This window comes from Muntiacus reevesi, chromosome 13 (assembly GCF_963930625.1).
Source record: "Muntiacus reevesi chromosome 13, mMunRee1.1, whole genome shotgun sequence".
Classification (NCBI taxonomy): domain Eukaryota; kingdom Metazoa; phylum Chordata; class Mammalia; order Artiodactyla; family Cervidae; genus Muntiacus; species Muntiacus reevesi.
The window spans coordinates 69,577,036-69,602,443 of record NC_089261.1 but is presented as its reverse complement, the minus strand read 5'-3'; the positions used below and the strand labels follow the sequence as shown (position 1 = coordinate 69,602,443).

Sequence of the window (25,408 nt, the reverse complement as noted above, 5' to 3'; positions counted from 1 at the left end):
CATTACTTTGCCAACAAAGGTCTGTCTGGTCAAGGCTATGGTTTTTCCAGTGGTCGTGTATGGATGTGAAAGTTGGACTGTGAGGAAATCTGAGCACTGAAAAATTGATGCTTTTGAACTGTGGTGTTGGAGAAGACTCTTAAGAGTTCCTTGGACTGCAAGGAGATCCAACCAGTCCATCCTAAAGGAGATCAGTCCTGGGTGTTCATTGGAAGGACTGATGCTGAAGCTGAAACTCCAATACTTTGGCCACCTCATGTGAAGAGCTGACTCATTGGAAAAGACCCTGATGCTGGGAGGGATTGGGGGCAGGAGGAGAAGGGGATGACAGAGGATGAGATAGCTGGATGGCATCACCGACTCGATGGGCATGAGTTTGAGTAAACTCCAGGAGTTGGTGATAGACAGGGAGGCCTGGTGTGCTGCAATTCATGGGATCGCAAAGAGTCGGACATGACTCAGCGACTGAACTGAACTGAAAGAAACAAAAAACCTATATACAGAAAACTATAAAACTCTGATGAGAGAAATGAAAAATGACACAAATAGATGGAGAAATATACTATATTTGATGATTGGAAGAATCAATATAGTGAAAATGAGTACACTATCCAAACCAATCTATAAATTCAATGCAATCTCTATCAAGCTACCATTGGTATTTTTCAAACAACTAGAACAAATAACTTCACAGTTTGTATGGAAACAAAAAAAAAACTTGAATAGTCAAAGCAATAGCCAAAGCAATCTTGAGAAGAAGAATGGAACTGGAGGAATCAACCTTCCTGACCCCAGATTATACTACAAAGCTACATCATCAAGACAGTATGGTACTGGCACAAGGACAGATATATAGATCAACGGAACAAAATAGAAAGCCCAAAGATAAATCCATGCACTTATGGATGCCTTATTTTTAGCAAAGTAGGCAAAAATGCACAGTGGAGAAAAGACATTCTCTCTAGCAAGTGGTGCTTGGAAAAGTGGTCAACCATGTGTAAAACAATGAAAGTGGAACATTTTCTAACACCATACACAAAAATAAACTAAAAATGGATTCAAGATCTAAATTTAATACAGAAACTATAAAACTCTTAGAGGAAAACATAGGCAGAACACTCCTTAACATAAATCACAGCAAGATCCTCTATGACCCACCACCCAGAGTAATGGAAATAAAAACAAAAGTAAACAACTGAGACCTAATTAAACTTAGAAGCTTTTGCACATCAAAGGAAATTATAAGCAAGGTAAAAAGGAAGACTTCAGAATGGGAGAAAATAATAACAAATGAAGCAGCTGACAAAGAATTAATCTCCAAAATATACAAGCAGCTCATGCAGCTCAATACAGAAAAATGAACAACCCAATCAAAAAGTGGGCCAAAGAACTAAACAGACATTTCTCCAAAGAAGACATACGGATAGTTAATAAGCACATGAAAAGATGCTCAATATCACTCATTATTAGAGAAATGCAAATCAAAACCACAAAGGGGTGTCATCTCACCCCAGTCAGAATGGCCACCATCAAAAAGTCTACAAACAATAAATGCTGGAGAGGGTGTGGAGAAAAGGGAACCCTCTTCCACTGTTGGTGGGAATGCAAACTGGTACAGCCACTATGGAGAACAGTGTGGAGATTACTTAAGAAACTGGAAATAGAACTGCCATATGACCCAGCAATCCCACTGCTGGGCATACACACCAAGGAAACCAGAATTGAAAGAGACACGTGTACCCCAATGTTCATTTCAGCACTGTTTGCAATAGCTAGGATATGGAAGCAACCTAGATGTCTGTCGGTAGAGGAATGGATAAGGAATTTGTGGTACTACATGTGCACAATGGAATATTACTCAGCTGTAAAAACGAACACATTTGAGTCAATTTTAATGAAGTAGATGAAACTGGAGCCTATTATACAGAGTGAAAAGTCAGAAAGAGAAACACCATTACAGTCTATTAATACATATATATGGAATTTAGAAACATTATAATGACAATCATATATGCAAGGAAGCAAAAGAGACACAGATGTAAAGAACAGACTTTTGGACTATTTGGGAGAAGGTGAGGGTGGAATGATATGAGAGAATAGCGTTGAAACATGTATGTTACCATATGTAACATAGACGACCAGTGCAAGCTCAATTCATGAAGCAGGGCACTCAGAACTGGTGCTCTGGAACAACCCAGAGAGATGGGGGAAGAGAGGTGAAAGAGAGGTTCAGTATGGGGGGGATACACGTGCACCTGTGGCTGATTGATGTTGATGTATGGTAAAAACCACCACAATACTGTAAAGTAATTATCCTACAATTAAAATAGATTAATTTAAAAAATAATACCAGAAAGCAATTAAACACATGAACAGACTGAGTAAAATTGTAGTGTGTTAACTCTGAAAGAGAATACACCTAAATGCCATTCTCATAATTGTACTATTTCATAACAGGTCTGTTCTCAAAAGGCATTGCAGATGTATGTCTTGCAGTAAAAGTAGTTTAACTGCATAAACATATGTAAGCTATCTATGTATGTATAAATTTCAAGAATACAGTCATGAAACTGAGGCACTTTATCATTCTTCTAAATAGGGCATTTTTATTTTTTGTATTATTTTTGTTTGATGTTTACTGAGTAAACTCAATAACACCTTCTAGAATTAACACCATAAAAGATATCATTTTCATCATAGGGGACTGGAATGCAAAAGTAGGAAGTCAAGAGATACCTGGAGTAACAGACAAGTTTGGCCTTGGAGTTCAAAATGAAGCAGGGCAAAGGCTAACAGAGTTTTTCCAAGGGAATGCACTGGTCACAACAAACACCCCCTTCCGATAACACAAGAGACAAATCTGCACATGGACATCACCAGATGGTCAATATCAAAATCAGATTGATTGTATTCTTTGCAGCCAAAGATGGAGAAACTATATACAGTCAGCAAAAACAAGACCAGGAGCTGACTGTGACCATTCAGGTACGACCTAAATCAAATCCCTTATGATTATACAGTGGAAGTAAGAAATAGATTCATGGGATTAGATATGATAGACAGGGTGCTTAAAGAACTATGGACAGATGTTCATGACATCGTACAGGAGGCAGTGATCAAGACCATCCCCAAGGAAAAGAAATGCAGAAGGACAAAATGGTTGTCTGAGCTGGCCTTACAAATAGCTGAGAAAAGAAGAGACGCTAAAGCTAAAGGAGAAAAGGAAAGATATACCCATCTGAATGCTGAGTTCCAAAGAATAGCAAGGAGAGGGTAAAAAAGTCTTTGCACTTGATCAGTGCAAATAAATAGAGGAAACCAATAGAATAGGAAAGGCTAGAGATCTCTTCAAGAAAATTAGAGATATCAAGGGAACATTTCATGACAGATGGGCACAATAAAGGACAGAAATGGTATGGACCTAACAGAAGTAGAAGCTATTAAAAAGAGGTGGCAAGAATACACAGAAAAATTATACAAAAAAGATCTTCATGACCCAGATAACCATGATGGTGTGTTAACTTTTCTGGAGCCAGACATCCTGGAATGAGAATTCAAGCAGGGCTTAGGAAGCACCATTATGAACAAAGCAAGTGGAAGTGATGAAATTCCAGCTGAGCTCTTTCAAACCCTAAAAGATGATACTGTTAAAGTGCTCCACTCAATATGACAGCAAATTTGGAAAATTAAGCAGTGACCACAGGGCTGGAAAAGGTCAGTTTTCATTCCAATCCCCAAGAAAGGCAATGCTGAAGAATGTTCAAACTTGTAGACAATTGCACTCATCTTACACGCTAGCAAAGTTATGCTCAAAGTTCTCCAAGCCAGTGTTCAACAGTATGTGAACGAAGTACTTCCAGATGTACAAGTTGAATTTAGAAAAGGCAAAAGAACCAGAAATCAAATTGCTTACTGTTGGATTATTGAAAAAGGAAGAGAGTTCCAGAAAACCATCTATGGCTTTATTGGCTATACCAAAGTCTTTGACTGTGTGGATCACAATAAACTGTAGAAAATTCTTCAAGAGATGAAAATACCAGACCACTTTACCAGTCTCCTGAAAAATCCATATGCAGGTCAAGAAGCAATGGTTAGAACTGGATATGGAATAATGGAAAGATTCCACACTGGGAAAGGAGTACGTCAAGGCTGTATATTATCACCCTGCTTGTTTAGCTTATATGCAGAGTACATCATGCAAATTCTGGCTGGATGAAGCACAAGCTGGAATCAAGATTGTGGGAAGAAATATCAATAACCTCAGGCATGCAGATGATGCCACATTTATGGTAGAAAACAAAGAGGAACTCAAGAGCCTCTTGATGAAAAGTGAAAGAGGAAAGTAAAAAAGCTGGCTTAAAACTCAGCTTTCAAAACACTAAGATCATGGTGTCCGGTCACAACCCTTCATAGCAAATAGATGGGGAAACAATGGAAACAGTGAGAGACTTTACTTTCTTGGGCTCCAAAATCACTGTACATGGTGACTGCAGCAGTGAAATTAAAAGATGCTTGCTCCTTGGAAGAAGAGTTATGACCAACATAGACAGCATAGTAAAAAGCAGAGACATTACTTTGCCAACAAAGGTCCATGTAGTCAAAGCTATGATTTTTCTAGTAGTCGTGTATGGATGTGAGAGTTGGATCATAAAGGAAGCTGAGTGCCAAAGAGTTGATGGTTTTGTACTGTGGTGTTAGAGAAGACTCTTGAGAGTCCCTTGGATTGCAAGGAGATCAAACCCATCAATCCTAAAGGAAATCAGTCCTGAATATTCATTGGAAGGATTGATGCTGAAGCTGAAGCTCCAATCTTTGGCCACCTGATGTGAAGAGCCAACTCATTGGACAAGACCGTGATGCTGGGAAAGAATGAAGTCAGGAAGAGAAGGGGATGACAGAGGATCAGATGGTTGGATGGCATCAATGACATCAATGCACATGAGTTTGAGCGTGCTCCAGGATTTGGTGGTAAACAGGGAAGACTGGCGTGCTGCATTCCATGGGGACTCAAAGAGTCAGACATGACTGAGTGATTGAACAACAATACACTTCACTTTTAAATTTTGAAAATAGGAAAAATCTATAAATTTAGTTGATGCTGTTTTTGCTTATCCAATCAACATTTTAGTTTTTTAAACTAAACCAAAATATTCTTACCTCTTCCCCCTACTGGCCTACTTCATATGTTTCCTGTTATACAACTTCTATTGAATATTGAATATTTTGCCAATGCATCAGTAAAGATCTTGAAGTATATACTTGAATCCTTTGTAGAGTAACCATGTGTTTTAAAATGATTGTCAAGATTGGAATAAATCTAGCTTCAAAAAAATAGCAGATTCTCTGTTTATGATATTTTCTGTTTGGAAATAGATGTTGTCTGGAGACAATATATGGGGAAATTAAGAGGTAGGATAGTAAGCAGATAATGAGGTATAGTATTCTATATTTGGAAAAATGACTTTTCTTAAGATAAAGTTTTGAAAGAGTGTATTGTTTTAGATAAGAACTAAAATCACCTGGAATCTGTGATGAGCTGCTATGAATAGATTATCCAAACTATTTTACTCGTCAAGTTAATGTGATTTCTCTTTTCCTCAGGCTAGTTTTATCCAATTCTTTAATTTTTCTTTTAATTTTTGGTAAAAGTATATTTTCTTCTTCAGGCATAAAACTGTTTTTCTGAGAACTACCAAATATTTGGCTTATGGGGATAATAATTCAAAATTTTTGTGAAGATTTTTTGATGGGGGGTGGGAAACATTGCCCAAATATATGACAAAGACAAATATTCTTGATGAGCAAGTTATATATTTTTTATGATGTAAACATTTGACTTGACATTTCTACTCCCCAGACTCTGGGCAAGTAAAAGCATATTTAGAATGCATGAATTAAGCATTTATAGTTAGTAATAATTAACATACTTAAGTAACTGTCACTCTACTTACAAAGATCTAGGTTTTAACAACCATTGGCATCACTATGCACACCCGTCAACTCTATTCCTTCTATCTAAGGCAAACCAAGAACCAATGGAAAATCAAATTTGACCATTCTGAGATTCTTAAAGTGTAGTGGACTCTGTAATTCTAAAAAACCTAAACTATCTACTTTGATTTTCTTAATGACCTTATGATCACTAAATTCACATTTTTAACTGCAATACAATTAAAACTGTTTATTAGAAGTGGTTATAGTTCCTCTATGGCTTTAAAATGAGATTAAACACCTCTGACTCCATTTAACTCTGCCGTTTTAAACTTTTTCTTCCCCAAATCATCACCACTCCCCCTTTCATACTTGCTTAACATTTATGATATGCCAAAGCTATGTAAAAGAAATTTTCTTACCTTGGAAGAGCAACTTAAAAAAAATTACAATACTTATATATTATTGTAGGTGTTTGGGGAGCATTTTTCTCTAACAAGTATTTGTGTATTAACATTAGCAAAAATATAGGATCTGGTATCCATCTGAGCATGGACAAGCTAATTGTGAAAGGGGTGAAGAGCAAGGGCTGTTCCTCCCAATGTCTTCAGTGCCAGGCTTGGAACTGTTAAGACAGTGGCAGAAACAAGACCTAGGGAGGTGAAAGGGCCATGGAAGAAGGAGGGGATAGGGCCAAAAAATTGAGATCCATGTGTGAGAATGGAAAAAGCAATCCTTCACAGCTGGAAGCCAACCTGATCCTACCAGCTAGCCTTTGGGTTGCTGATGCTCACTGCTGGCCCTGCTGTTCTGTTGTGCCCAGGAAGGCTGCTGGAACACCTACCCTGGGTGAGGCTGCTCTGGGTCTGATTGAGGGAAACAGACGAAAGACCACTCTGTAATCATTTCTGAGCTCGACAACAAACAAGATCACTGCTGCTGCTGCTAAGTCACTTAAGTCGTGTCCGACTTTGTGCGACCCCATAGACGGCAGCCCACCAGGCTCCCCCATCCCTGGGATTCTCCAGGCAAGAATACTGGAGTGGGTTGCCATTTCCTTCTCCAATGCATGAGAATGAAAAGTGAAAGTGAAGTTGCTCAGTCCTATCTGACTTTTAGCGACCCCATGGACTGCAGGCTCCCAGGATCCTAAATCCATGGGATTTTCCAGTCAAGAATACTGGAGTGGGTTGCCATTGCCTTCTCTGAACAAGATCACTGTGAAGTCATAAACATTTTCAAATGCGGTCTCTCCCAGGAGAGCAATTACTGATTCTTTACCAACTGCACTTTCAGTCTTACTTCTTTTACCCTGCATTCTAGAGGAAAGTGATTAGCAACACCGAATACGAGTGTTGCTCTGACTTCCTGACAACACCCAATCATGGCAAATGATTGTTTTTCTCAACCCTTCCTCAAGACGTTTCACACAAACCAAATTACCATTCAACTCCCTTCTAACTCTTTCTTGATGAGAGACCCCATAGTTCTCCCAGGTGTGTGGTCTTTATGGTTGTAATGAGCCCAGCCAATGAACCTAATTTTGTTTGGCTGCAGTTGTGTTGCTGTTGGTTTCTGGCAACAATGCATCAACAAGAGGCAAGTTCAGATTTCAAATTTATAAATATTTTCTTTTCAAAATGTGTCAGGATCACTTGAACCTGTTTCTAAAAAATGAAGATTCCTGGGTTCAGTTCTAGACCCCCGAGCCTCAGCTGAACCCTAGGATCCACATTTCACAAGTTCCCCAGGTGATTCTTATGTGTAAAAAAGAATGTAAATAACTCCCTGTTTCTACAGGTGCTGAAGAAGAGTCCATTCAAGTAAAGCCAGCAGGAGACTGTGCATCTCACACACACTGGTACCTCTCTGTGACAGGTTCACTTCCAGAGCCTCACAAACTTAAAATTACAATTTTGTATATACAGTCAACTCTCATTATTTGCAGATTCCACATCTGCGACTTCCCCTGCTTGCTAAAATTAGCTTGTAACCCCCAAATCCATGCTTGTGGCCCTTTGAGTTCATTTGCAGATGTGTTCAGTTCAGTTCAGTTCAGTCACTTAGTCGTGTCTGACTCTTTGCGACCCCATGAACCACAGAACACCCGGCCTCCCTGTGCAGATGTGCAGAACCTCAATAAATCTGAATGGTCAGATGCACACATTGTTCCAGCTCTTACGGTGAAAGGACCAGAGGATGGAGGCAGAGGGCAGGACTGCACACAAGGCTCATCTCTGAGGCCAGATGGAGGGGCTTGAATCTCAGCTCTGGCCTCCGTGTTAGTGAGGCAAACCTCAGGCAAGTAACCAAGGCTTCTGAACCTCTGGTTCTCGTGTCTGTCTCATGTCTCTCCACGTTTGTGTGTCTCTCTCTCTGATTTTTTTTGTTGTTGTTGTAAAACAGATAAAACACAAAATTTACCATTTTAACCATTTTTAAGTGGTTATACGATTCTGTGGTATTAAGTACATTCACAATGTTCTGCAATAATTGTTGCCATCTAATTCCAGACTTTTTTCATCACCCAAACAGAAGTTCTGTATCCATTAAACAATAATGTCCCATCTTCTTCTGCTCCAAGCCCATGGTAGCTCCTATTTTGCTTTCTGTCTCTATAAATTTGCCTGTTCTAGCAAACTTATATAAGTAAAATTATAAAAACAGTTGTTCTTTTGTGTATGCTATATTTCATTTAGCATAATATTTTCAAATTTTATCCATGTTACAAGTATGAGAATATATGTATGTATGTATCAGAATTTCATTCCTCATTACTGATGAATAATGTTCCAATGTCCCATATGTACCATGTTTTGTCTACTCATTTACATGGATATTTGAGTTGTTTCCACCTTTTGCTTATTCTGAATAACTCTTACGTGAACAATCACTCACAAGTATGCATTTGAGTTTCTGTTTTCCTACACACCTGGGATAGGAATTACTGGGTGATACCATATTTCTGTGTTTAACTTTTTTTGTGTAACTGCCAAACTGCCACAGCAGTTGCAACATTTTACATTTCCACAAGCAGGGCTAGTGGAAGAGTGAAAAAGCTGGCTTAAAACTCAACATTCAAAAAACTAAGGTCATTGCATCCGGTTCGATCACTTCATATCAAGTGGATGGGGAAACAATGCAAACAGTGACAGACTTTATTTTCTTGGGCTCCAAAATCACTGTAGATGGTAACTGCAGCCATGAAATTAAAAGACACTTGCTCCTTGGAAGAAAAGCTGTGACAAACCTAGACAGTATATTAAAAAGCAGAGACATTACTTTACCAACAAAGGTCTATCTAGTCAAAGCTATGGTTTTCCAGTAGTCATGTATGGCTGTGAGAATTGGACCATAAAGAAGATTGAGCACCAAAGAATTGATGCTTTTGAAGATTCTTGACAGCTCCTTGGATTGCAAGGAGATCAAGCCAGTCAATCCTAAAGGAAATCAACCCTGAATATTCATTGGAAGAACTGATGCTGAAGCTGAAGTTCCAATACTTTGGCCACCTCATGCGAAGAGCTGACTCTTTAGGAAAGACCCTGATACTGGGAAAGATTGAAGGCAGGAGGAGAAGGGGATGAAAGAGGATGAGATGATTGGATGGCATCAACAACTCAATGGACATGAGTTTAAGATGGCTCTGGGAGTTGGTGATGGACAGGGAAGCCTGGCGTGCTGCAGTCCGTGGGGTCGCAAAGAGTCCGACCCGACTGAGCGACTGAACAACAACAACTAGCAGTGCACAAGGTTTACATTTTCTCCACATCCTCACCGACCCTTATTTACCCCTCCCCCTTTTAAAAGCTAATTGCCATCCTAATGAGTGCAATGGAGAAGGAAATGGCAACTCACTCCAGTATTCTTGCTTGGGAAATCCCATGGACAGAGGAGCCTGCCTGGCTACAGTCTGTGGGGTTGCAAAAGGGTCGGATAGGACTTAGCTACTAAACAACAACAACAGGTGCAAATTGGTTTTCTTTTCTGTAAAATTAAATAGGATCTATCAGGGTTAGTTGTTTTTAAAACTGAGTACAGGCCCCTGTGTCCTTGTCTTTGAAGTAAAATGCTGATTCAAGAATTAATGTTTGGAAATTGTGAAGATATAGAAACAAAGAATAGCTGTTGGGCTAAGGAACTGGTAACAATTCATAATTCTACCACATAATGGAATCGCCAAACTCTCAGTTTCCTGAAAGATATAAAGGTCTGACACACATTCCTAAGTTGTTTCTACGGGAAGGAGAGTCCCCTCTGGATGAAAACTGCTGACCACAATAACATAGACCCTAAACTGGTTGAAACCAGAAGGTTGATGAAGCTTGAAACTTTACTTTGATGTCAACCAATCCAAGAACAGTTCACAGGCTGATCACGACCTGCTCCTTGAACACTATAAAACTCCTCACTACCTCCTCCAGGGTGTGTCACTCAGTTTTCAGGGAATTAACCCACTATGGCCCCCTTTGCCTGGCAAAACAATAAAAGCTACTCTTTTCTACTTCACCCAAAACTCTCTGTTTCTATTTGGCACAGGAGAACAGACGCCATGATTATGGCAACATTTTCAGATTCCAGTTTTGTAACTGGTGTGATATATATAAAATAACAGGCTCCCCAGTGGCTCAGCGGTAAAGAATTTGCTTGCAGTGCGGGAGCTGCAGGATATTCAGGTTTGATCCCTGGGTTGGGAAGATCCCCTGGAGAAGGGCAGGGCAACCCACTCCAGTATTCTTGCTTGGACAATCCCATGGACTAAGGAGCCTGGCAGACACAGGTTATAGGGTCACGAAGAGTCGGATATGACTGAAGCGACTGAGCAAATATTCACACGTATATAAAATAATAAATTTATATACACATGTGTATATATGTATATATATAATTTGCTTCCATGCTTCTGTGTTAGTGTGTTTCTCAAGGCACATTACCCTCTTAGCACTGTAATGTATGCACCAACCCAGAAGCTTTCCAATCTCCTTGTTCAAAAATTTTTATAGAGTTCAGTCTCTAATGCCTCCTCTTTCTCTCTCCCCTAGGTCTGGGTGTGGTCTCCCCATCCTAAGTCACTTCATTAGCCTGAACTCAAGAATGCTGTAAAAGGACCCCTAGGGAGTGCCAAAATACAGCCTTATCACTCAGGAAATCCCAAGGGTTTTAGGAGCTCTGTAACAGTAACCAGGGACAAAAGACCTAATGTTTCTTATCCACAACTTCGAAACTGACCCACTGACATGCTGCTGAACATTTGGGAGGTTTCCAGTTTTTCACCATCACAAGCGATGTTATAATAAATATCCTTGAACACATCTTCAGATGCACATATGTGAGAATTTCTCCAGGATAGTCTAGAGATGAACCTGAAGGGCCATCCAGATTATGCACATGTTCAACTTTACTAAAAATATAGCAAATTATTTTCTAACATGCTTGTTGTACTTATTTGCACCCCTACCAAAGGTTTGGGATTTTAAATTTTCTCCTATGCCGAATTCCTTCTTTTGTGCCTCAGTGTGTACAAAAGGATGTAGGAAAGAAATAAAACTTACATTTATTGAGTTTCATGCTAAGTAATTATTAGTGTTCAGGATACATCACTCCCAAACATGGCACTTTGATATATTAAATATCTTAGGCTCAAGGAGCACAAGAAAATGGTAAAAGCAGAAAGATCACTCTGAACCACACCTCATGTTCTGTTCTAAAAGCACAAGATAAATCTCCCTTGTGAAACATACCCTCCACATGGAGAGTGGAGACATCCTTATCACCAGACGGAATTTAGGGCTGAGAAGCCCATGTGAACAAAGCTTTTATTTTTTTCACCATTATGCTACTCCTAGGCCAAACCTCCTTTTCTTGTCTAAAAGGTATAAAGGCTTCCTGCTTTGGTCACTTCTTGGAGTTTCGTATCTTTGTGGGGCTCCTGTATGTACACATGTAACTAAATTTGCTTTTTATCCCCATTAATCTCTCTCTCTCTTTTTTTAACTGAAAAGGGGTCTCAGCCAAGAACCTAGAAAGGTAGAGGCAAAATTATTCTTCCTCCCCTACAGTATTCACTGTTTTATACGTGCTATTTGATTTCATTCAACCCTTCCTGTTTTGCTTATTCTTTGTATCCTCATTTTCTATGCCTGTTCTCCACCCTCCTCCCATATCCCTACCACATTTCTAGTGTGGTTAAACTAACTTTTTCTGTTTGTGTGAGAATATGTGTTTTGTATGCATGTATTTTTTATTTACACAATAGTAAGTATGATCCATCTCATTCTGTTTTCTGCTCTGTAGCCAGCACAGGTTTTGGGGATTATTCCTGCTACTTCTTTTTCTCTGGTCCTTTACTTCTAATTGGCACACTTCAAGCTATGTATCCACCTTAGTTTGCTGATCTCTTCCTCCAGTGACAGATACTTAAATGGCTTCCAATCATCTCCAACACCACCAGTACTGCAATGAGAGCAGTTATTAATAAATATGTCCCTTTGGAGACCTGTGTAAGAATGTCTTTGGGGTATATACCTGGGGGGACTGCTGAGTCACTGATTATATGTGTACTTAATTAAGTACTCCAAGTATGATTCTGAAGATTAATTTTCAGAATGTGTGCAAATTTACCTTCCATTCCCAAATCACTAGTAAGAAAGGAAACTCAGAATTTTTCTGTCTTGCTTTTTTATTTTCTTAACCATCTTTCTTAATGATCAAAAGTTTTAAATTATGATGAGGTCCATTTATCAAATCTTTTATGGTTTGTACTTTAACTTTGCCTACTTCAGGATCACAAAGATTTTCTCCTGCTTTCTTCTGGCAGTTTTAGCTTTTACATTAATTCAAGTTAATATTTGTTTATGTGTACATGGCTAATATTTATCCCATACAAAAGTTCAATTGTGACACTAATGTTTGTTGAAAAGACAATTATTTTTCAATCAACTGGCTTCAACCTCTTTGTTGGCAATCACTTGATCATATTTTGCATGGGTCTATTTCTAGACATTCTATTCTATTGCACTAATCTACATCTCACCTTATTTCAGTATCATTCTCTCCTGATTACTGTAACATTATAATGTCTTGAAATTACATAGTGTAAAGCCTTAACTCTGTTCTCAAACCACTAAGCTTTTATAAGTAAAAACTGATTTTTAGGTAATTTGTGAAACAGACATTCTTTCCTTTCTATGAGCCTCCAAACATCTCTGTGCTTCTCCCCATCACTGAACTTCATTGAGTTCAGTGGGGTTAGGAAGGAGTGAGGGAAAGGATGATGGAGCTAATGCTGTTGGCTAACCCAACCTGAATCCCAGCCTTGACCTTCCCAACCACCCTCCTCCACATAGGGTGTCCATGGGACCCACTTCTGACTAATAAGAAATGGTATTTCAGCTGCCAAATCTGTCCAGTATTGTTCTTATGAGAAAATTTTGGTAAGATAATAAGTCTTAGTAATGGGTTATCCTTGAATACATATTTTGTAATTGGGACAATTTTTATTATAATAAATGCTCTAGCTTCTCCTTATTGACTTTTCTGGTGGCTTGGTGATAAAAGAAAAAACCCACCTGAATTGTAGGAGACATGAGTTTGAATCCCTGGATCGGGAATATTCCATGGAGAAGGGAATGGCAACTCACTCCAGTATTCTTGCCTGGGAAATCCCATGAATGGAGGAGACTGGTGGGCTACTGTCCATGGGGTTGCAAAAGAGTTGGACATGACAGAGGACTAAACAGCAACAACAACTCCTTATTAGATTGATTACTAGGAATTCTCTCTTTTTGTTTGAATTATAGACTCCAGATATATTGGACTAGAACATCAAGAGCCCTACACAATCATTATTATTAAGCTACTACTAGTAGTGGTGGAAGTATTAGTAGTATAGCACTTACTATTTATAAAAAAAAAACAAGTACTTTCCATATGTTTTTTATTTCTTGAAGCAGACCTTTAAGGCAAGTACCCTTCCCTAACAAGTATTGGGTAATATAACCCTTTAAAATGATATTTCAAAAGCTAAATCCAAGTTTGTCAAAGACATGCTGCTGAATCTACACTGATTGCAGGTGTGGGCAAACACAGAGGTAGAATTTTTCCTTTGTGAGAATTAAAATCAGTGTAACTGCTCCCTCTATAGTACTATAATTTCCAAATTAGTCAGTGTTCATTATACCTTCCTAAATTCAGAATTCAGTATTAAACACAAACTTGATTACATTTTCCTAAAAGTTCCCTAGACCAGACTCTGATTGACTATGTAAAACAGCAGGACCTTTTAGACAACAACAGTAGAAGAGTGACTAATGAGTGATGCTCATGAGTTGACATACCCTTCCAGGGATGGTGGGGAGGACCTGATGCCTCAGGACCATTCTGAGGTCTGGCGACAGAGACAGTAGCCTTCCAAAGAAGGGACAGAGCCTGGAGGAAATGTTTTGACTAAACAGGCCTTTGTTGGCAAAGTGATGTCTCTGCTTTTTAATATGCTGTCTAGGTTTGTCATACCTTTTCTTCCAAGGAACAAGTGTCTTTTAATTTCATGACTACAGCCACTGTCCACAGTGATTTTGGAGCCCAAGAAAATAAAATCTGCCACTGTTTTCACTTTTTCCCCATCTATTTACTATGAAGTGATGGGACTGGATACCATGATCTTAGTTTTTTAAATGTTGAGTTTTAAACCAGCTTTTTCACTCTTCTCTTTCACCTTCATCAGAAGGCTCTTTAATTCTTCTTTGTTTTATTCCATTAGAGTGGTATCATCTGCATATTTGAGATTGTTGATATTTCTTCTGGCAATCTTGATTCCACCTTGCAATTCATCCACTCTGGCATTTCACATGATGTACTCTGCATATAACTTGCATGGGCTTCCCTGATAACTCAGCTGGTAAAGAATCTGCCTGAAATGCAGGAGACCTAGATTTGATCCCTGGGTTGGGAAGACCCCCTAGAGAAGGGTACGGCTACCCACACCAGAAGTTTGGCCTGGAGAGTTTCATGGACTAAAGTCCTTGGGGTTGCAAAGAGTCAGATACAACTGAGCAACTTTCACTTTTCACTCTGCATATAAGTTAAATAAGCAGGGTGACAATAAACAGCCTTGATGTACTCCTTTCCCAATTTGAAACCATGTTGTTCCATGTCCAGTTCTGACTGTGGATTCTTAACCTGCATACAAGTTTCTCAGGAGACAAGCAAAGTGGTCTAGTAGTCCAATCTCTTTAAGAATTTTCCAGTTTGTTGTGATCAACACGATCAAAGGCTTTAGCATAGTCAATGAAGCAGAAGCAAATGTTTTTCTGGAATTCTCTTGTTTTTCCTATGACCCAACGGATGTTGGCAATTTGATCTCACGTTACTCTGCCTTTTCTAAATCCATCTTGAAAGAAGTAAAAGTGTTAGTCACTCAGTCATCCCCGATTCTTGTGACCCCATGGACTGTAGCCTGCCAGGCTCCTCTGTCCATGGGATTCTCCAGGCAAGAATACTGGAACGGGTTGATATTTTCTTCTCCAGGGGTTCTTCCCAACAAGGAATGGAATCCGGATCTCCTGCATTGCAGGCCGTTTCTTTACCTATTGAGCTATGAGGGAAGTCCATCTGGAAGTTCTCGGTTCACTTGCTGTTGAAGCCTAGCTTGGAGAATTTTGAGCACTATTTTGCTAGCATGTGAGATGAGTGTAATTGTGTGGTAGTTTGAGCATTCTTTGGCATTCTTTCTTTGGGATTGGAATGAAAACTGAACTTTTCCAGTCCTGTGGTCACTGCTGAGTTTTCCAAATTTGCTGGCATATTGAGTGGAGCACTTTAACAGCATCATCTTTTAAGATTTGAAATAGTTCAACTGGAATCCCATCACCTTCACTAGTTTTGTTTGTTGTGATGCTTCCCAAGGTCCCCTTGACTTTGCATTCCAGGATGTCTGGCTCTAGGTGAGTGATCACACGATCATGGTTATCCTGGTCATTAAGATTTCTTCTGTATGGTTCTTCTGTGTATTCTTGCCACCTTTTCTTATTACCTTCTGCTTCTGTTAAGTCCATTCCATTTCTGTCCTTTATTGTGCCCATTTTGCATGAAACGTGCCCTTGGTATCTCTAATTTTCTCTAGTCTTTCCCATTCTATTGTTTTCCTCTATTTCCTTGCTTTGCCACTTCAGTTCAGCTCAGCCACTCAGTTGTGTCCGACTTTTTGTGACTCCATGAACTGCAGCACACCAGGCTTCCCTGTCGATCACCACTCCTGGAGCTTGCTCAAACTCATGTCCATTGAGTCAGTGATGCCATCCAACCATCTCACCCTCTGTCATCCCCTTCTCCTCCTGCTCTCCTGCCTTCAGTCTTTCCCAACATCAGGGTCTTTCCCAATAAGTCAGTCCTTTGCATCAGGTGGCCAAAGCATTGGAGCTTCAGCTTCAGCATCAGTTCTTCCAATGAATACTCAGGACTGATTTCCTTTAGAATGGACTGGTTTGATCTCCTTGCAGTCCAAGGAACTCTCAAGAGTCTTCTCCAACACCACAGTTCAAAAGCATCCTTTCTTCAGCGTTCAGCTTTCTTTATGGTCCAACTCTCACATCCATATATGACTACTGGAAAAACCATAGGTTTGACTAAACGGTCCTTTGTCAGCAAAGTAATGTCTCTGCTTTTTAATATCTTGTCTAGGTTTGTCATAGACAAACTGCAGTCCGTGGGGTTGTGAAGAGTTGGACACCATTGACTGATTGAACTGAACTGAAGTTTGTCATAGCTTTTCTTCCAAGGAGCAAGCGTCTTTTAATTTCTTGGCTGCAGTCACCATCTGCAGTGATTTTGGAGCCCAAGAAAATAGTCTGTCACTGTTTCCATTGTTTCCCCATCTATTTGCCATAAAGTGATGGGACTAGATGCCACAATCTTATTTTTCTGAATGATGTTTTAAGCCAGTTTTTTCACTCTTCTCTTTCACTGTCATCAAGAGGCTCCTTAGATTACTTAGGAAGGTTTTCTTATCTCTCCTTGCTATTCTTTGTAACTCTGCATTCAGATGGGTATATCTTTCCTTTTCTCCTTTGCCTTTCACTTCTCTTCTTTTTTCAACTTGCCTTCTGAGACAAGCACATTACCTTTTTGCATTTCTTTTTCTTGGGAATGGTTTTGATCACCGCCTCCTGTAGAGTGTTACAAACCTCCATCCATAGTTTTTTAGACACTCTTTCTATCAGATCTAAACCCTTGAATGTCCCTTTATGTCACATGCTTTCTCTGGGAATTTCTGTATATTTTAATTTTTTCCTGTGTATTTTTAAATTTGTTTCCTTGTACATCTCTATCATGTTCAAATTTTGTTTGTAGTGAGCATATATCATATTTTAAAAACTATAAGCTAATGTTTCATGTATTGACCATAAGTGCAACTTCTTTCAGCATGGCATGCATGTGTTAGCAGTCTGCACAGGTATGGAAGCAATGATTATATCCAAGACATTTCTCCCTTAAAACACCCTTAGTCTAATATATACACTACCGTGTGTAAAATAAATAGAGTTGCTGTATAAATATAAAATAAAAAGAAGTTGCTGTATAACACAAGGAACCCAGCCTGGTGCTCTGTGATGACCTAGAGGGGTGAGGGGGTAGGGGTGGGAGGCTCAGGAGGGAGGTGATATAGGTATAGTTATGGCTGATTTGCATTGTTGTATAGCAGAAATCAACACAACATTGAAAAGCAATTTTCTCCCAATTAAAGAATAAATTTTAGGAAGTCTTTGGTTAGAAACTGGGAGCCTTTTTGCAGTTTGGTAGGGATGCCGTCTCTGGGGCCAAGTTTGCCACCCCCCGCCCTCCCCGCCTCCTGCCTCCGGCGGGGGATGGGCCAGTCCGCAGCCGGCTAGCTCTTCTCTGGAATTGCTCAGTCCCTTTGTTCTGTGAACGGTCGGCAGTGTGTTGGGGCTGGTTAATTTTCTCTCTCTCTCTTGCTATCCCACAGTTTAAGTTGCTATCTCATGTTAGCTCCCTCCGATTGCATTCAGAGGGCAATCGGGCATTCGGGCCCAGTCCTTACCCTAAGCAATGCCGCCCACTCCTCTCCGTTCAGCCCCCACTTGCTGGTGGCGGATGCGGGTGTCTGGGGTGCTTTTCTGCTGGGAGTTGCTTTTAGGCATGTAATCTGTGGGTTTTATTTATTTTTCCTCCCAGTTAGGTTGCCCTCCGAGATTCAAAAACTTCCCCCAGACCCGCCAGTGAGAGTTTCCTGGTGTTTGAAAACTTCCTCTATTATGACTCCCTTCCTGGGACGGGTCTCCATCCCTAGCTCTTTTGTCTCTCTTTTTATCTTTTATGTTTTGTCCTACCTCCTTTCAAAGATGATGGGCTGCTTTTCTGGGCACCTGATGTCCTCTGCTAGCCGTCAGAAGTTGTTTTGTGAAGGTTGCTCAGCGTTCAAATGTTCTTTCGATGAATTTGTAGGGGAGAAAGTGGTCTGCCTGTCCTATTCCTCTGCCATCTTAGCTCCTCCCCTTTAAAAAACACCCTTAGTCTAAAAGAAAGTATTAAAAACTCACAAGGTAGAAGAGATATTGTGAGGAATTTAGTACAGAGTGGTTTGTACAAAGTCCAACTCTGTATTCAACAGAATGGCTTCAGAGAGTTCAACTAGCATCTGCGTATTCCTTTAAAACAGTCTATCCCAAAATGTCACATTTATTCTCAAAAGTGGCATTCACTGTTCAAATTAAATCTCTTGAGTTGGTACATTTTTCTGTAGTGAAATATCTAAAAACAAGGTCAGGAAAAGCATCACTGCCTCTCCTGAAGGAAACTTACATTTGCAGTCAGAGGACAAGTGTATCAGAGAATGAGGCAATAGTATTGGGTGAGGCCAAACACATAGCACAACATTGCCAGGAACAAGGTTTGGTAATGGAGGCATCAAATATATTTCAAGAGGGTATTATGTTCCAGAGGAAATAGAATAGATTTAGAAGTAGATTTGGTTTTCCCTTCCCTGACCTGAAGCATTTCTGAACATTAACAACTATTAGGTAAGATCTCCATACTTTTGGAGGAGAAGGCGATGGCAACCCACTCCAGTACTCTTGCCTGGAAAATCCCATAGACGGAGGAGCCTGAGAGGCTGCAGTCCGTGGGGTTGCTAAGAGTCAGACACAACTGAGAAACTTCACTTTCATTTTTCACTTTCATGCATTGGAGAAGGAAATGGCAACCCACTCCAGTGTTCTTGCCTGGAGAATCCCAGGGATGGCGGACCCTGGTGGGCTGCCATCTATGGGGTCACGCAGAGTTGGACATGACTGAAGTGACTTAGCAGCAGCAGCCATACTATTGAAAACAATAAATGTATGCTTTATGGTTCACACATACTTATTTAGGAATTTTTTTTCATGTAATGATGCCAACAGGCATCCTCTAAGAAAATGTTGTGACAATATATAGATTGAGTCAACTTTTACATTCTATTACAAACTTGAGAAGTTTTAGGTTCCTGCTGTCTTGATTTCTACTTCCAGTTGCAGCACTATTTCACTGATTAGTTTGGACATACTCTTATTTTTAGAATTTGGTCAGTCCAATTAAAAAATAAAAGAGGGAGCAAGAGCATTGTCTTACAGGGGGGCAGTAAGGGTTAATGAGATAACTGATAATCATCAGGAGAAAGGAGGAAAATGCTATGTATAAGCTTATTGCATATTGATAACTAAAAGGAAAAATATAGCCCAGAAACAAAAAGCATGTGTAGACTTTAATACTTTCAATGCTTCAAATTCATAGATAAGTTCAATTTATATGCTTTACCAAGGAAGGTGGGGAAAAAAAAAAACACCAATGTTCCCAAGGTCATATGAATGCTAGGAAGGCAACCTTTCCATTTTGTTTCAATATTGCTCAGCCTTATCCATTAGTCACTAACTTCTGGGTCTCACATTTTTAGAAATGTGTATAAGTCAGTTTACTATAAAAACTGAAATGCAGAACCACATATTTGGAAAAGGGATTGAAAATAGAAAACTCATTTAGACTAACCAAAGAGCTCTCTAAATTCCATTTTGCTTGACTGGAAACACAAGGATTATTGTGGGTTGCTACTTTTTTATTAGTTACAAAATTGAAAGTCATTACAGCAAGGTTCTAGTACCAACTGCAGAACATCTAAGAAATCTGAACATTTTCCCCAGGGATCATCTAAATTACTATTTTACAGCCCCAGCTCTTGGTTCAATGCAGTTTGTGGTATCTACAACAATTTACTCCTTAGAATTTCTTTTCAGTTTCAGCAGATTTACTGATCAAGCTGCAGGGAGCAGCAGAGCAGCAACAAGTGATTCTCAAAGAGGGCCATGTGGGAGGGTAGACAGTCAACCCCCACATTCTTCACTCAGAGCTGGCTGAGAAGCTTTAGGTGTATCTAAGTGGGGGGGGGGGGAATTCGATTATAATTTTATATTTGGGAGAAATACTCCAACTTTTTAAATAAGACTAGAGAAGGTAAGACTCTGGAAAAAATAGGTGTATAGATTTTAGAAGTTTGAGAAGCATTAACAAATACTGAACATTATTTATTTATTTATATTTTTGGCTGCACAGGGTCTTCGTTTTTGCACGCGAGCTTTCTCTAGTTGTGGTGAGCAGACGCTACTCTCTAGCTGTGGTTTGAGATCTTATTGTGGTGGCCTCTCTTGTTACAGAGCTTGGGCTCTAGGGTGTGTGAGTTTCAGTAGTTGCAACATGCAGGCCCAGTGGTTGTGGCACAGGGGTATAGTTGCCCCACAGCATGCAGAATTTTCCCAGACCAGGGATCAAACCCATGTGCGCATTTGTAGGCAGTTTCATTAAACCACTACAGAAGTCCCAATAGTGAACATTATTGTCAAAGAAGGAAGGTTTTAAAAGAACTGGTCATTTAGCTGGAATCTTAAGAAAACTTTCTTGTTAGAGGTGACAGAGCCTTCAATCAAGGTCAAGTTCAGTTGAAATCATGGCACTGTTCTTCAGAACCGAAACAAAGATCCATAACCCTTGCCAAGTGGCAATTCCAAAAGGTTGAAGGTTTTAAATGTGCCTAAAGGTGACTGGGAAATTAAAGATGACAAAATTAGGAAAGAGGGAGGGACAGAGAAAGAGAAACAAAGAGCGGCAGAGAGAGATAAGAGGTGGGAGTGGGGAGAGCTGTGTGCAAGAGAGAACAATCAAGTTCTAGAAAAGAGGGAGAGAAAATTAAAAATTTGTATTGAATTTTACATTTATGAAGAAACACAGAATCTCTACCAATAGATCATCATACAGTTAAATGTATAGTAATCAATAAAAAAAATTGCTCACTATAATACACAGAACTTAAGCATTTTAAGGTAAGAAGTCTATAGCTGTCAGAAACTAGAATTTCAAACAGTGTTCAAAAGCATGTATTATTTGGAGACAAGCAGCAAAGCAGGCATACACACATTTTCATGCTCTAACCACAGCAATTTCTCTGAAATGCTAGAAAAATACAGTCCTTGGAGAACAAACAGGGACTCTATGCCTCTACCCTATGGAGGAACACACTTTAAAATCACTTCTAAAAGGATAACCCTCATATCTTTTGGGTTTCTCATGACCTTTCTTTCCAGGCTATGTGGTACAGTTGGGTCACTGTACAGTGATGCCTGTCGGAGATGACTTATTTAGGTTAAAATATGCTCCATTAAAAATCACCCGTAGGTGGGTAAAGTTACTTACCATAGTTATTCAGAAATGTCGCCTGGAAGACTCAAGTGAATCAACGTCTGATTTACGAAGTTATTTTTGAGATTACAAGTTTGTATTTTAAAGGTCCCCTGGAACATGGGCTAGTTTCCACAAAAGTTCCAAGGAAGATGTTCTTGGGAATTCTTTAACACATATATAAAAGTCATGTTTAATTGGCTACCATTTACATGCAAAAAGTGCTGCCACACAGTATCAAGGGTGCTGCATCTTCCGAAGGAAGGCTAATAGCGCCCTCCGTAATTTTTTTCATTAATAATTTACTTAGCAAACACTTTCTTCAGAAAAAGTACAAAGGTTGTGACCTCACCATTGTAGAATTATTTCACCGTCTTAAACACTAGATTTCTTTAAGGAGATATTACTGGTATCTTCTTTATTACCTTTATCACACAAGAATGGTTATTGTGTCATGTCTACAAACCTGGTGGAGAGCAGTCCAAAGGGCAGTTCCTTATGATTTGATTAGCTATTTCTAGAATATCCGTTGAAACATTAAATAAGATTTGGGAAAACTTAGTGGGTTTATTTTGCTAATGAATATTTGCCCTTCTTCAGGGGATCTTCCCAACCCAGGGATCGAACCCAGGTCTCCCACATTGCAGGCAGATTCTTTATCAGTTGAGCCACAAGGGAAGTCCTGATGAATATTTATTTGATTCTTTCTCCACATAAACACTGTATTGGGAAATGGTGTAGACAAAGGTAAGAATCCAAAGCATTCTTTGGAAGTGATGAGAACAGAGTAGAGCTCAGTCAGGCTGGAGGGGGAGCCAGAACCACCCAGCAAAGCGCAGGCTTGACAACTCCCCCAAATACACCTGCATACGCTGTAATCATTTCACTATTAACGTAGAGAGGGTAAATGGGAGCAAACGGAGGAAGACAAAACATGGCATAAAATGGAAGGCAGGTGGGAAAAACCATGGTTATCTGTAATCTGCGGAGAAGGCGATGGCACCCCGCTCCAGTATTCTCCCCCGGAAAATCCCATGGAGGCAGGAGCCTGGTCGGCTGCAGTCCATGGGGTCGCTAAGAGTCGGACACAACTGAGCGTCTTCACTTTCACTTTTCCTTTCATGCCTTGGAGAAGGAATTGGCAACCCACTCCAGTGTTCTTGCCTGGAGAATCCCAGGGACGGGGGAGCCTGGTGGGCTGCCGTCTATGGGGTCGCGAAGAGTCGGACACGATTACAGCAGCAGCTGTAATCTGAATGGCACAATGGAACAAGAGCTGAGCTGAAGGGAACCTTCCACGCTCTCCACTCCTCATTTTTATTTTATTTACTTACTTATCATTATTTTTAAGCATTTATTTATTTACTTGACTGTTGTCTGGGTCTTAGTTGCAATGTGCGGGCTCTCTAGTTGTGTCCTGCTGGCTACAGAGCACTGAGTTCTATTGTTGTGTTCCACGGGGCTAGGTTGCCTCCCTGGCATGTGGGATATTAATTCGCTGACCAGGGATCAAACATTGTCCCTGCACTGGAAACTGGATTCCTGTTGTTTTTTTTTAGAGGTTTTTTTTATTGAATGTGTTACTAAAGAGGTTAAGTGAAAAAGACCAAAGCCCATGTCATCGTCAGACTCTTCAGATTCTTCTTTCTTTGCTTCTACTTTTTTCTCCTCAGCTAGGGCAGCAGTGGTGGATGGGATAGGACCACCAGCCTCCACAATGCAGATGAGGCTCCTGATGTTGACACTGGCTAAGTCTGTTGCAAACAAGCCTGGTAAAAATGCTCAACATTTACACCAGCTGCTTTAATGAGGGCATTATTCTTATCCTCCGTGACCATCACCTCATCATTGTGCAGAATGAGGGCCAAGTAGATGCAAGCGAGCTCCAAGACCAAGACCATGGTGTGGGTGAGTGCTAGGTGGGGGCTGCCCCGTGCAGTGCTAGTCGCCAGTTGATGTGAGGGCTTCACCCCAAAATGGCCTTAGCTTCCTTGGGAGGACTGAGCACCTTAGCGGCAGCGGAGGAAAGCTGTAAAGTGGATTTTTGTTACCAGTGGGCCACCAGGGAAGTCCCAGTCCTCATTTTTAAGAGTGGATGATACTGGATCTTGGGGAGACAAAAGTCTCAAGCTCACACCACAGCAGAAGCAGATCTTTATCTCTCACCATTCATCATCTCTGAGTGGAAACCCTATCCATCCTTCAAGGTTCAATTCAAAAAGCATCCCTTCCTCCTTTCTTTCACCTCTGATCCTCCACAGATCACTGAACTCTGAATCTAGAAGAGCAACAGTTCTGTGTTTCTTGTCCTGGCGTCCTGTGTTTTTCCCCTTGTCCTGGGCTGCTTCTCCCCTGAGGCCCGCTGGTGCTGGAGGAGCGAACCTTACATCTCCTTCAGGACACTACTGACGTTTGTGCAGACAGGAAGGCTGTTCTACATAGAGGGCTATCTTGCTCCAGAAACATAATGAAATGTGTCTTGGCCCCATCCCTTTTTCCTTCTTTTCAGTAAATGACCTTCATAAATGTCTCCCTATTCCTATGAACCTGGCCAGTAGTTTAAGGTTTTCCCTCAGAACATCAAAAGAGGGAAAGAAATAAAATAAAATGAAATCCCGGGATGCACCGGAGACCAGAAGCCAGATGCATTCAGAGCTTCTCCAGTTTCCCCTCTGAGTGTCACAGGGCCACAGCAGTCATGTGTAGTCACTGACAGGGAATTTAAAGGTAATAAAGAAGCATCTATAATTCTTCCTGTTATTATTATGCTAAAAAAGAACTCATTATGAAATCATGTTTAAATAGAAGATGGTTTACACCTAAAGGAGGAATTAACAGCTCAAAAAATGAGATGTGTTCTCTTGTCACTGAGCCTTTGTAAATTTATAAACCCTGACAAGTGAGTCACTGAAAAGTCCTAAGAGGTAACATTGTTGATCTGTCTCTTCTCTAGAGAAATTAGACATGAGAGACTAGAAATAAAACCTTAAGTCCACCACCTATCAAATTTCTGAAGAAACTAGTGGCAGAAGTGTAGGGTAAGGAAATTAGAGAAAGTGAGGTTCAGAGAAAGGAGACCGGCACTTTACAGGCACTTTACAGAAACAGATCAGCTTTAATGAAGGGGCAGCAGTCAGGTTAGTGAGCTGCTGCACTAACCCAAGAAAAGAGGAAGTCTATATGTGAGGATCTACTGTCTTAAGGGGACCTGTTCTTCTCCAAGGTTGTTCAAATTAGTTACCTCTTAAACGGCTGGGGCAAGAAATTCTGGAGATCGGCCCTGAGGCTGGGACCAACTGGGAGCTGAGCATAATCAACCTTAATATCCATTTTTTTCTTTGGGTGAGAGAGTTCTTTGTTTTGCATAGAATGGTGGGGAGCACCTAAGGGGATCTTTAACTCCAGGCTACTTTGAGCTGTGTAACTTTCCTTCAAGAAAAGTGACAGACAAAAATGAAAATAAAACAAATGAGCAGATCTGATTCCAAGAAATAGTGCTTTAGTTGCCGCAAAGTCCTGGAAAGCAAAGTGGGATTATCACTTCCTTGAGGAAGAAGATGTACTTTGCTCACTCTTGAAGTAGGCAGCAGAGAGGAGGCACTCTGCAGATGTCTGGTGCATCAAAATCTTTGAGGCGTGCTTGGTCTAGGAAGGGCCAGGACATGCCTGTGTTCTCTCCCACAGAGAGCAATTCTGAGTCTCTGCCAATCTTTTCTGTTCTGGGCACTTCACAGAAAAGCAGATGCCCTCAGTCTTTTGTACT

At 40.3% G+C, this 25,408-nt stretch overlaps 1 pseudogene; it reads right to left on the bottom strand.

The window, feature by feature from the left end:
• Positions 1-23,154: 23,154 nt before the first annotated feature.
• On the bottom strand, positions 23,155-23,546 carry LOC136145502 (large ribosomal subunit protein P1 pseudogene; annotated as a pseudogene).
• Between the last annotated feature and the right edge of the window lie 1,862 nt (positions 23,547-25,408).